The sequence below is a fragment of the Sarcophilus harrisii genome, chromosome 2 (genome assembly GCF_902635505.1).
Source record: "Sarcophilus harrisii chromosome 2, mSarHar1.11, whole genome shotgun sequence".
Classification (NCBI taxonomy): Eukaryota; Metazoa; Chordata; class Mammalia; order Dasyuromorphia; family Dasyuridae; genus Sarcophilus; species Sarcophilus harrisii.
The window spans coordinates 471,984,694-471,999,164 of record NC_045427.1 but is presented as its reverse complement, the minus strand read 5'-3'; positions in this window follow the sequence as shown (position 1 = coordinate 471,999,164).

The following is a 14,471-nucleotide window of genomic DNA, read 5'->3' as shown; positions in this document are numbered from 1 at the left end:
CTATTTGTCCCCCACATTGGAATTCTTGTAGTTCTTTGAACACAACACGCCATCTCCTAATTCTGTGCCTTGGCCCTGGCTATTCCCCAGGCCAAGAGGGTCCCGCCTGCTCCCCTCAACTTCTTCACTTTTCCTATTTCCTTCGAGACTCAGCTCAAGTCTCCCCTTCTACAGGTCTTTCCTGCCTCCCCATCCCAGTGGCCTTCCTTCAAAGATCACCACCCATTTACACTGCATCTATATCTTAGGTGCACATAATTGTTTGCATGTTGTCCTGTAGCCAGGAATTGTGAGGGTTTGTTTGCCTTCTCTAACACAACACAGTGCCTGGTGCACAGGAAAAAATTCTTTGTTGCCTGACTGACTTCATTACTTCCTTCCCCTGAGAACTCTTTTTGTAAAGATGGCTGCTAACCATCTGAGGAGTGCATCCAGCTATGTTACTGATAGCTGACAATTGGCCAGCAGCTCAGGCTTAGAGCTGAAAGGGATTTCAGAGACCACACAGGTGATATGTCAGCTGGAATTCAAACCCAAGTTCTCTGACTCCAAATTTAGTGTCTTCCTTCAACTATACCACTGCATTAGTATCACATAGTCTAGAAGCTGAAAATCTGGCTTTGGATCCCAGCTCTCACACTTAGTTATGTTATATATATATATATATATATATATATATATATATATATATATGTTTTGTTAAGTCTTAACCTCTCTGGATTATAATCATAGGATTATAGATCTTGAAATAGAAAAGACCCCCAGAGTCTATCCAATAAGGGTCTTATATTTTAGATCTAAAAGGGATCAAAGTCCAATATGCCCATTTTATATATGAAGAAACTGAGGTCTTCATAAGTAAAAGTTTATCCAACATCACATAGGTAGTAAATAGTCAAGACTTGAGTCCAGGTTCTTTAGCTCCAAATCTGGTTTCCTTTCCAAGGTATCATTCTGCCTCTACTCAGGCCCTCTCTGATCCTTCATTTTGAAATAAGTGATTTTACCAAGATCATATAGGTAAGTGATAAAGCTAGAATTTAATCTCATTTCCCATGTCTTCAAGTTCAATTATCTTTTCACTGCCCCATACTCTTCCTAAAAATTCCACCTCCTTCGAGAAGCCTTTTCAACCTTCCTAATTCTGATGTCTTCCTTTTGTAATTATTTCTCATTTACTCTGAATATAGCTTGAGTTGTATATATTTGTTTGCATCTTGTCTTCCCTGTTAGATTGTAAGCTCCTTGAGGACAGTGACTACCTTTTCCTTTTATGTGTGTGTGTGTGTGTGTGTGTGTGTGTGTGTGTGTATTCCCAGCACTAAGTATAGTGCCTAGCACATAGTAGGCACTTAATAAATGTTCATTGAATTAATCTTAGTTGTGGAATTATTCCCCTGGAAAATAAAACAATGGCACTAGATGGTCTCTAAGGTCTCTAACATTTCTTAATCCTATAAACCTAAAGACCTTTTTAACAGTACTTTTACTCAAAAGAATAACTTACTAGTAGTAGGATTTCAGGATAACAGGAAATATAGATTTAATTTGGCCCCTTCCACAAGAATTGCTAGAAGTTCCCACAGGAAAATTACACAGGCCTAGGACTGGACTGCATGGCCTTTAGGATTCAGCTGCATTCCCTTCCACACTGGGAGTGCCTGGGGTTAGGAGATCCTGAGCATCCTTTCATACAGACTCTTTGAACAAGCCTGGGTAACATATGTCACTGTGGTCTAAGGGAGTCGGATAACAAAGCCAACTTGGACCCAGTGATTCCAAGGGAAATGTCCAGGGACCAATTGAACTGAACTCAGTTGCATTTTGAGACTCTGGGCGAGTGGCCATGGTTTTCATTGGACGCCTCAGAGCACATCAGTCGTAACCAAAGCTGGGTTTGTTTATTTATCTAAATAGGAATAAAGAGGTACTGGGATGCCTTGGCCGGCTCCATAAACAGTGGTGGCCGGAGTAGGCGGGCTGCCCTGCTAGGGAAGGAGTGCTTAGTGCCAGTCAGCCAGAGGCCACAGTGGCTGGGGAGGGGGCACCCAGCATCAGAGTTTGGGGGGGGGAATTATGGAGTGAGAGAGAACCAGACTCTTGGGGACTGAGAATAGGTACAAGAAGAAGAGAAGCTAGGAGACAAAAGACACAAGGAAGCATTACTAACTGATCTAGAAAAGGGTGGATGGAAACTAGAACCTCAAGAGAGAGTCTGATCAGGTATAAAAGAGAGAGAGAGAGAGAGAGAGAGAAAGAGAGAGAGAGAGAGAGAGAGAGAGAGAGAGAGAGAGAGAGAGAGAGAGAGAGAGAGAGAGACTCCTCTTAACCATCCTAACATTGGGTCATTCCTTCTCCAATTATCTTCTCTTGGATGAGGCAAGTAGGAAACAAGGGAAGAGAAGGGGAAAGGAGGGAGGTAGGATGGGAAAAGCAAGCGACAATGATTTTCTCCCATTCAGGAGAAAGAGAATCAAACTAAAGGTTTGCACATTGTAAACACTTAAATCAATGCTTATTGATAGACTCAACAAGAATACCTTTTCCCATTCTAGGCCTTCTGACTCCAGCAAACCCTCTGAGCCTCAGGGATGAGAGACCTAGTGAAGACCCAGAACTTGGGTCCAGGGCCAAACATTCTGTTTCTGCATTTTTAAGTAAAATCAGCTTGGTGTTAAACATGCTTTTGATTTTTTTTTTTACCCTTATAAAGGGGTTAAAGATAGAGTGGGGGGAAGGGGAAGGGGAGCTCTAGCAGCTGGCTCTAAGGCCTGATTAATTAAGGTTGCACTCACAGAGTACTGAGTGAGAACTGGTTCTCAGAGCCTGATGGTATAGGAGGATTGGGGGCCCCCGTGGTACCTTCCTGCATAGCCAGGCGTGAGACCCCCAAGCCTGCAGTCTCCTCAACCCCCACTCAGCTCTCTGTCAGGCTCTAGCATCCCTTCTCCTACTAGCCAAAGCTCTGAATCCTCCTGGGAGAGTTATCCAGGGCCAGGATTAGAAGAAATCCTCAGCTTTTTTTTCTCCCAAAGAACCAGACAATGATGCCAACTCAGAGTGAATTAATGAGGGCCCTCAGCTTGGCAAGTCCCAAAGACTTTAAATAAACCCCCTTGGCCTTGGCTCAGATTCCTTGACCACAAGAATGGCTGGCTTGAGGGGCAACAAAAGCCCACTTTTTATTAGCCTGCTAGAAGAAGAGGGTGAGCTTTTCAAGGGGCGTTAATTAAAAGATTTAGGCTCCATTCACCCTACACACACATACACACACACCCTTGTTTCCTCTTTCTTCCTTCTTATTTTGACCCTTCCTTCAGGTCCTAATTTGTATCAGAAGAGGGGAAAACAGCTTGGTGATAGCTATATAATACTATTTAACATAGTTGGTGAGAAAAAATGGGCATCTTAATTGGTCACATAAATTTCAACTCCACCCAATCTGTGGCCAAAGAAGAAAATTGACAGCTCATTCTTTAGACCTGCCTTTGCTCTTTTATGAAAGCCAAGGTTATTTGCCCTTTAGATTTTGCCTTCCCAACTGCAGGAATCTTAGGATTATGGATTTAGAAAGCAGAGGGACCTCATAAGTGAGCTAGTCCCAGACCCTCCCTCCTTTTACATCTGAGGAAACTGAGACTCAGGTTCAGCTACTGAATTGTCAGAAGAAGGATTCCTGACTCCAAATCCAATATTTTCCTATGTCAAACTGCTTTTTAAGAAGTTGTACCTGTACAGGCAGTCAAGTGGGTGGTTCAGTGGATAGTGTGCAGGACTAGAGTTTGGGAGATTATCTTCCTGAGTTCAAATCCAGTTTAAGGCACTTACCAGGTGTGTGACCCTGACCATGTCACTGAATTCTGTTTGTCTCAGTTCCTTATCTGTAAAATGATCTGGAGAAGGAAATGGTAATGTACTTCAGTATCTTTATCAAGAACTACCCCCCCAAAAAAAAAAACTAGTCACAAAAAGTCAAACATGACTGAACAACATCTGTAAAATTGATCTCCTCACAAAAAAAAAAATGCCATGATTGTTTCAGTCTCAGGAGAGAAACTCAGAAGTTAGTCAGGTGGTAGCAACAATAGTAGTAATGTATGTGACATTTTCCTAATTTATAGAAAAACTTATGTACACCCATTCTCCAACAGCCCTGTGAAAAAAACTGGACTAGCTTTCATTATCCGCATTTTGAAGGTGAAAAAAATTAAGGCTGAAAGAGATTAACTAATTTGCCCAATGCCACATAACCAAGAAGCAACAGATGACTCCAGTTCTCATCATCCCAAAACTTGTGCTCTTTCCTCTCGGAATTATGTGGGTATTGATGGTAGATGAAAGTTCTAAGAGCTCAGAAGAGAAAATAGGACTGCATGCTGTTTGCAAAGATGTAAAATATGAGTTTCTTGGGGTCGATCACAAGCTTGTTTCCTGGGGTGAGTACAGACACTGCATAACCCACTTTAATCAACCAATCAATCAACATTTATTTAGGGCCTACTAAGTGGCAGACATTGTGTTCAACACTATTCCTCAGGTCACACTAAGACACTGAGGAGAAACTCAAAAATAAACAGTCTAAGGATCATCAGATAATGGAAAGTAGTGGCTTAGTTCAAGGTAATGGTTAAATAAATTAAAAAAAATAGTTTAGTTTAGTTTAGTTTTGATTTGATTTTTAAACGAGAAAATTCTCAAGACTCAAACTTCAATTGAAGCCAGCAGAAAATGAACTGACTCAGAAGGAAACCACTCACAAAAGAAAAACTGATTTCAGCTCTTCTTGACTTCCTGAAAGGTGCAACAGAAAAAGCATTGGATTGGACGTCTAGAAAATTGAGTTTGAATCCATGCTCTGACACTTAACCACTGAGCTGATCATTTGATCATGGTCAAATCTCTTCAGCTCCTTGTACCTCAGTTTTCTCATCTATAAAAGGAGAAAACTAGATTAGATGAACTTTAAATTTCTTTCTAACTCTAAATCTGTAATTCTATCTATGATCCCAATAGGTAGAATTTCCCCTGCTGAATGTAAGCTTTAGGAAAATGGAAAATCAGAAAGTCAGTTTTTAAAGGGGGAAGAAATTAGTAATCTACTTCAACAAGTCTTTGCTCCATCAATCACCAAATGTGTAAGTGCCTAGTATGTTCCAGGTCCTTGGCTAGGCCCTAAGGATAGAATTGAGAAGAAAGAATCCCTATTCAAAACCAGCGTTCATTCCAATTTGCTGGGACTCTAGCAGGCCCTCTACTTACTAAGAGCTCAGGGGGACCCTGAGAAAGGGATCACTTCTTGCCCTCAGAGAAGTTACTCTCACTTGGAATGTCTTATTCACACAAAGATGGTGAGCCAATCAACAATGTGGTCCAGTGAATTCATGCTCCACAAATCTTGATCCAAGTAGTCACCTATTGCTCTTTCTATCTTCGTACATAGGAACATGCTGGACTTGAAAATTGTCACTTTCCAGAGGCCCCAGTTGGAACCAACAGCCTAGGGCAAGCACTGTTTGGCCTCTTCCTTAATTGCTCCTTAAAGCAAAACAGTGAATCCCATTAAGTGTGATTTCTCCATCTTTGAATGTCGGGAGTTTGCCTGCCTTGTCAGCTCCTTCTCCAGTTCAGGGGGAGCTGGAGATGGGGCACATGTTGTTCCCAGACTGCTCTGGGAGAATCTTTCCTTTTGAAGAGGAACAGATGTAGATTTACATATCTGGAGGTCTCTGGCCTCTGATGAGATTAGTTGATGTTTTTTAACCAGGACTGGAGGTGCATATTTAATACGTGCCTGGAGCAAGGCTGTGTGTAATGACTGGGCCCCAAGAGACAAAGGAGAGACTAGACTGACAGAAACAACTGGAGACAAATCAGGAGCCGGCCTGTTTAGAATGGGCCAGCCCTGGAAATGACACAGAGTCCACTTGTGCCTAATTCACAAAGTCAGCTGGTTGAAGTGGGCAAGAAAGCAGCCCCGAGACCCTGAGGTTTTAGGTCTCTGGCAATCGAGGTCCCCTCAGAGGACTTGGAGAATTAACACAACCTCAATCCCCCTCTGCCTCTGCAGCTTCCATTTGTTCTTCCTCGGTCACTGAAAAATGGGAGGGAAAAATCCAGGTGGTCAGAGAAACTTCCTTCTTCATCTCTTTTGGTTGGTTTGTCTCTGGAGTGAGGATGAGGAGCTTTAGGTTTCCTCGTCTGAAGTGAAACCGAGTTGGAGCATTTCCTCCCGGTTGTTGTATCTGTAAAAGGTGTAGATGTCAGTCTGTGGCCTGAAGGAACTAGACCTGGAACAGAAGTGATAGCCTCTGAAACTACCTTGAAGCTTCAGTGGCTTGTGAGTAACTGTTGAGCACCAGAGAGATTGCTAGAGAGACTCAGCCTGGCTGAGGATGAGAGAGAGACTTTGCCATTTTAATTAGCAGGTGATAATAGACATTTTACTTACTAGCTTAGAAATTACCTCCTCGTATTATTGGTGCTAAGTTATTTAAATATAATGCAATATGATTTATGAATTATCTTTGTTGTTTGTTTAGAAATATGCATCATTAACATCATCATTTCATGTTTTTCAGTGGGGTTCAGATAGAAATGTTTCTAGAACAAAGTAGGTCTTTTAATTGCTCTAGGGTATTTAACATTCTACAAATCATTGCATAAGTGGATAATATAACTGCTTTTCACATTGGAATAAAAATGTGAGGATGTAAACTCATCTCCCATACGCTCACCAACAGCATTCTGGCCTGTTATGCCCTTTGGACATAGTTCCATATTGCTCTCCAGAATGGTTGGATCAGTTTATACCTTGACCAACAATATATTAGTGCCCCAGTTTTCCCACATCCCCTCCCCATATCTTTTCCTGTCATCTTAGCCAATCTGAGAAGTGTGTAGTGGTACCCCTGACCAGTAGTGATTTAGAGCATTTTTTTATATGACTAAAAATGGTTTTAATTTCTTCATCTGAAAATTGTCTGTTCACATATTTATCACTTTGTCTTCTGATAGTACATGAAAGTTAGAAGTTTCTGATATAATTATTATTGTCATCATCTATCTTCAGAAATCATCTTTCTGGATGTGTTTGTTAATCTGCACATTCTGCACTCACCTCTGAAACCCAGGGTTAAGCGAAACTCAGAGTTAAGTGACTTCACAGACAGAGAAAAGGGCAGCCCACTGAGCCCCAGGCTCTGCTGAGGAAGACAGAATTGGCTTCTGAGGTTCCATCCTTGGCTCCCTGCCTTAGCTCAGGCAGGAGTAGATTAGGTCAAGAGGAGTCAGTCAGCTCACTTCTTCAAAGGCAATAAATTCCTGCCTAACAGAATTGAAGTGAGGAGGGGGTAGCTTGTCTGAGGAGTTTTGGTGTAAACAAGTATTGTCACTTTGTAGACAATAGTCTTATTTCATATTTTTACATGATATATGTATATATGTATTCATATATATGTGGATTACAAAGGACCTTTCATTTCATAACCTTTTACAACAGAAATGAATATATTATTATTATCATTTCGGATGGTCCAAACCTGTTATTCCATCAAATGTAGGGAACTGTGAGTATAAAAGTTTCTTCTAGCAAAATAAAACAGAAATTCATCTGTTATTTATAGGCAAAGAAAGCTATTGGGGATTGGGAATAGACCACTGAGAGGGGAAGTGACTTCAGTGATCATATACTGTTTGTTTTAGAGGCAAAACTTGGAATTCTAGTCTTTCTAACTCTGAGACCAAATCTCTATTATTAGTTTCCTTCTGTATAAATGAGGACAGAGTGATAATATAACCATATTGTCTATTCTCATTTCATACAGAAGGAAATTGAAACTCAGAGCAGTTCAATGATTTGACCAGGTTGTTGTACCAAGTAAGTTTCAGAGCCAGGACTGGAACCAAGGTCATATCTAAAACCTCTACATTCTTCTCCTTTTTCTATCTTCTCCTTTTCTCCTTACTGTAAAAAAGAAGTCATTTTTCTCCTAAGCAACACCAACCTGGATAACTGTGCTCTCTAACCCCATCCCAGAGGTTGTTGTTCTTCAGTCATGTCCAACTTTTCATGACACTGTTTGGAGTTTTATTGGCAAAGATATTGGAGTGGTTTGCTATTTCCTTCTTGAGTTCATTTTACAGATGAGGAAACTGAGGTAAACAGGATTAAGTAACTTGCCTAGGCTCACATAGCAAGTAAGTGTCTGAAGTCAGGTTTAAATTCAAGTCATCCCCTCTCCAGGTCCAGCACTCTATCCACTGTACCATTTAGTGCTTCTTTGATTATTTCCTCTCTCACACTCAGTTTCTTTTTTTTTTTTTTTATTTTCTCAATAGTACTTTATTTTTCCACATACATGTAAAGATAGATTTCAGCATTCATTTTTGTAAGACTTTTGCGTTCCAAACTTTTTCCCTCATTTCCCCCTCCCTAGAACAACAAGCAATCTGATAAAGGCTAAACACTTGTTGTCCTTTCAAACATATTTCCATATTTGTCATGTTGTCCCATACTCATTTTCAATTTCCTTTGTTGGATTTGCCTAGGATGTCACTCCCAATAGAATATTGTCTCCTTGAAAATAGGCTAGGTAATTCAGTGCCTAAAATGCTGGATTTGGGTCCCCAGATACTCAACTTTGCAACCTTCAGTAAACCCTTTACTCTTTGTCTCAATTACTTCCTCATCTGTTAAATGGGGATAATGAACTGACTCTCAAAGAATTGTATAAAGATTAGCTATCAATATTTGTATTTGTATTCTTAGCACCTAGTACAATTCCTAGCAAATAGTAGGTACCTACTATTTATTATTTGGTTTTGTTGTTAATTCTCAAAGAGGACCAAAGACAGCAGAAACTGATGTCTTGTCTTGCAAATGAATTAAATTTAAGTGAGGCAAAGCTATGCGAAGTCATTAGTCTCAGTCTCTCCTCTAGACATTGGAGTCCTTTGGCAAGACATAGGTCAAGATGACTGTCGATAGCTCTGGATGCAGAGGAAGACTGGTCTTTTTTATCTAAGGTTTTTCCAGTGTCTCAGTTTGTCCGAGGCAATGCCCATTCAGTAGTTAAAGCCTAAGTAAGAATTAAGACTAAAGGAGGGCTTCAAAAAAGAATCAGTCTGAGAAATATAGACGCTCAGAGTTTCTGGTCAGAATAGAAACAATTGCTATTTAAGGTCACTCTGGCCATGAAAACTCAAACAATTGCCCAATAAATGTATGTTGATTGATTGATAGATTGCTGCTTACAAACATGCTTAGTTCTACCTAATTTTTTAAAAAATCATTATTGTACCCTTCCATCCCCTATAGTTGTCATACGCTTATCTTTTCTCCTTTCACTGCTGAACCCCATGAAAGAATAATCATAGTTTCTACTTCCCTACCACTACCACTCACCCCTAACCCCTAGTATTTGTCAGCGTTCTGAAATATGTAATTCAATCCCTTCTGGTCTCCTGAAATTGCTTTCTTTAAGGCTGCCAATCATCTTTTTACTACCAAAATATCATAGCTTTTTTCTCAACCCTCATCTTCTGACCTCTTCGAAGTTTTTCATATTATTGAACACTCATACTTCCCAAATAGTCTCTTTTCCCCTGGCTTTTGAGGCCCTACTTCCTCCTGATTTTTCCACTTGTCTGACCACTCCTTTGTACCAACCATGGCCCAAGACTGGAATGTACTTCCTTTTCCTCTGAGCATCTTTTTTATCTTTTGAAGTTTATCTCCTTTCTTTAGTCTTTTCTGATCCCCTCCTTCACTTTCAGTTTTTAAATCTTTCTCTTTTTCCTCCATTCTTCCCTGTTTTTCTGATTAATTTTTTTATATAGACTATATCCCTTCTCCTTCTTCTTCCTGGTAAAATGAAAGCTCCTTGGGACAACTAGGTGGTGAAGTGGATAGAATGCTGGCCCTAAAGTCAGGAGGACCTGAGTTCAAATCCAGCCTCAGACACTAGCTGTGTGTCTCTGAGCAAGTCACTTAATCCTGTTTGTCTCGGTTTTCCTGTCTGTAAAATGAGCAAGATAAGGAAATGACAAACCATCCCAATATCTTTGCCAAACAGGATTACAAACAATCATTTGTGACTGAAAAATGACTCAACAACTCATGCTATCAGTTACATGAGATCTAAACTTTGTCTTATCTAAACTTTGACAGTTAGTTTTCTCCTCTTCCTATAGTCTAGAATACATAATAAATATTGAATAAAAGAGCAAAGTCCCTTGAAACTATAAAATCACAGGATTTTAGGTATGAAAGAGACCTTAGATATCATGTAGACCTACTTATCTTTATATAAATCTCTGACAAGGATTCTTCCATCCTGCGATGGAGGTGGAAGTGGTATCTGTTAACAGGAAATCCATCACCTAAGGCAGACCATTCTACTTTTGATAGCCCTAAGTGTTAGAAAGTTTACTTTTATGTAGAGTAGAAATCTGCTTTTCTGAATTTCCAGCCTATTGCTCCTAATTTTACCCTCTGAGACTAAGCAAAACAAGGCTAATCCCTTTTTGCAACAGACAGTCCTTCAGATACTTGAAGATATCAATCAATCCATCAACACTAGAATTAAGGAAGCCAGGCATTGTACCAAGAGCTAAGGATAGAAACACAAAGAATGAAATAATCCCTACTCCCTAATAGCTTGCTTTCTAATGATATGAATTCCCTGAGCTCTCTCTTCTCCAAGGTAAGAATTCTCAAGTTTCTTCAGCTAATCCTTCTACTGGGCTCCCACACTCTCCCTGTTTTGAACATGTTCCAGTTGGAAATGACCTTAATGGAATAGCACACACTTGAAGGGGAATCCACTCTACAATACTTCCCAAAAGTCATCATTCAACATCTGCTTGAAGCTTCCTTAGTGAAGGAAAAATCACTTCTTTCAATAATTTTAAGAATCTATACTTTTATTGGTGTAGGTATTTACTTTAGATCTCAAACCTTCTATAATTTAGTAGTGATAATCAGGGAGATTTTTGTGGCCAAAAAATCGATCACTGTGTTCTAGTGATAAGCCTCTGACTAATCTGTTCCTGCTACAATAATGACTTCTACCCAAGACTCTAATAGAGATAGATTGGAAGCTTGGTAGGATCTACCACCAGAGCATGTACTCTAATGACATCACATTTTATTCATATATGAAGAGAAAGAGTTAGCCATTGGATAGCTGGACCACTCCGTTGGTGTGTTTGCACAATTTTCATTTACCCAATATAAAGAGAATTTATGACTGAACTCTTTGTAAAGAACTTATGAGAGAAAATAGAAAAGAGTTTCCTATGTTATAAGAAGGCATAGGTAGACTGTGATGTGGACTCCTGGATGGAGTTCAACAAAAAGTTTTAAAGCACCTGCTATATGCCATAGAGGCAGTTGGGTGGTGCAGTGGATAGAGTGCCTGACTTGGAGTCTGTAAGACTGATTTTGTGTTCAAAACTGACTTAAATACTTCTTAGCTGTGTGACCTTGGGAAAATCACCTAATCCTGTTTGCCTCAGTTTCCTCATCTGTAAAATGAGCTGGAGAAGGAAACAGCAAAGCACTACAGTATCCTTGCCAAGAAAAGCCGAAATGAGATCACAAAGAATCAGTCATGACTGAAGTGACTGAACAACAACAATAATATGCCATATGATCTTGTAGGTATCCCAGGAAAACAAAAATAAAAAGGAAATGCCACCTACCTTTAAGGAAACATTTTACTGGATTCAGGAACCTAGGACTCCTTGCACAGCATGATGAGGTAATAGAGTAGGATTTAATGGAGGGGAGCTCACTAGCTCACAATAATAACTCCCATTTAGATGCTTCAAAGTTTACAAGGTATCTTTTTTCTAAACAACTGTGAAATACCTACTGCAAATAGCATCATGCTACTTTTAAAGATAAAGAAACTAAGACCTAAAGAGATACAATTACTTGCCCAAGGTCAGGCAATTCGTAAGTGTCAGATTTGAGATGGTTATTATTGAAGAAAACTGGATGAAAGAGAAATGTCTTTGAACTTTATACTTTTCTTTTGTAGAGACAGAGATGGCAGATTTCTTTCCCACTTTTTTTGTCTTTTAATCATGTGAAGGCTAATTTTTTAATTAGTCTCATAGATGTGGTCTCATAGATGTAAGCACTCCCTCCAGAAGTTCAAATCCCAGCCCATTTACATCTCCCTATCCTAAGTACCTCTTGTCCATTTTCTCTCCTATCTTCTCCAAGTGAGCCTGCCCATCAAGGGCTTTCCTCTTAGATCTTTTTCTATTGTGTAAATACTGGTTGACCATTGGTTAACCTTGCTCTTGATATATGACCAACCCTCCTATTTTGCCAGCCACACATTTCTCTGAAAATGCTCTTTTATGTCATTTCTCTTGAGTAATTCTTTAGTGGCAATATGTTACAGCCTACATGAGTAAATCTGCCACCTAAATGAGATCTAGAATCATTGAAAATAGTTTAGCCTAAATATGCACATAGGAAAAAAATAGGTGAAGATGACCTATTGTCCAAACTGTGATATGGAGTTTGAAGGACAAACCAGAGAGTTGATCCATTAATTTTAGTTGTTGTTGTTGTTCAGTTGTTTCCAATTTATTGTGACCTTTTATGGGCTTTTCTCATCAAAGATATCTTGTAGTAATTTGCCATTCCCTTCACCAGTAGTTTAAGACAAGCAGAAATTAAGTTACTTGTCTAGGGTCCCACAGCTGACCCTGGATTTGAATCTAGTCTGAAACTGTATTTGAACTCATGTTCTCCTGACCACAGGTCCAGAGGTCCACTGAGCCATCTAGCTGACTCCATTCATCAATATATATGCTCAAAATAATTCTACAAAAATGTCAGTCATTTAGTATATTCAAGGCACTGTGCTAGGTGCTAGAGACAAAAAGACCACAGTGAAACAATGTCTGCCCTCTTACATTCTATGAGGAATGTCTCCCTGACAGACATGGTGGATAGGTAATGCATTGGGCCCAGATCTGTAAAGAAGAAGAGCATGCTGGTTTTTTGGAGAAATAGCCTAATACTTTTTTCCGAAGCATTCAGAATTAAGTGACTTGCTCAGAGTCACACACAGGGCTGAATTTTAACTCAGGCCTCTTGACTCCAGGGCTGGTGTTCTATCCACTGTACCATCTTGCTGCTCCACATAGTGCTTTAATGAACACCCTCCCCTCCAAGCTTCCCCCTGAAAAAAAAGGCCTGCCTTTTTAAATATTCATATTCCTTTGGTGATACTGCATAGCTGCAAATTATTCAATATCACAATCTCTAATGAATTACTGGTTTATGTTATTCATTAATCGTGTGCCTCAGTTTCCTTAATTGTAAAATGAGATGGTTAGATGGAGTGTTTTTTAAAGTGTCTTGAAGCTTTGGATTGTGATCATATGATCCATTTTCTTAAGAGTAAGTAGGCTAAGATTTTTTCTGCTCTGAAAATTGACCATGCATTTAAACACTGGAGCATCATGGGGCTGTGTTAACTTGCCTCCCCAAAATACTTCATTCCAACTCCTAGCCTTTCTTCTTCCCTCCCTCCCTCTCTCTTCCATCCATCTCCCTTACTCCCATTCCCACTCAAGTCGTGATCCGTATAACACTATGCTCATAGCTAGGACTCTTTTCTGCTAGCCTGCTTTAGTATATATCCACTGCCCTTGGGCCAATTCAACTTTCATCAAGTTGCTTTTTGATTCAGCAAACTCTGTGTACTCATATTTTACTCTGATACTTAAAGAGTTAAACACAGGAGCTTGGTCTTGTTCATTGGCCAGCACGCTCCCTGGGCCTAAGTGGATTCTAGCCTGGATTGAGTTAGGACTGGTGGATAATTTTTCTGCTGACTCTGGTCTCCCTGTTGAGCTTCTTTCCCAAGATGAATCTCTGGCCTCTTTTTCCTGACTCTCTCCCTGTATAAAAACAGCTTTATCTCTAAAGAGCAAATAACACCCAGCGCTCATAACAGATGCCAAGAAATGTTTCTGTTTTGATTTTTGAAAATAAAAATTCAACTGTGTTCAATAAAATTCAGAAGCTGTTTCCCTCTGTGGAAATTAAAGGAGTCTAAGGAAGCCTAGGAAGCTCGCGACCTTCCTAATTAAAGCTGTAGCAACGGCAGGAATCCAGTTTCTACAAGCACCCCTCTCTCACTGTGCTGAGAACAAAGCCAGCTTCCATTAATATTTGATTTTCTCTTTTCTTCCACTATAACAATGCTCTGTGTTCTTGTTCAAGCCCCCCAAAAGCCATGCAGAGCTATGTTAATTAGGCTTTAAATAATTGACGCCCTGATTGTGTTGTACTTCCAGGATTGCATGTGGCACATCACTAGTTCTGCACATAATTGCATCTCAGTGAAGCCATCCGTGGTCCTATTCAAAGTGGCAGGTATAGTGGCCTCCACAGCAGAAACCCAAGGACTGGAAAGAGAACCTTGCCCAAGGTGGCATTT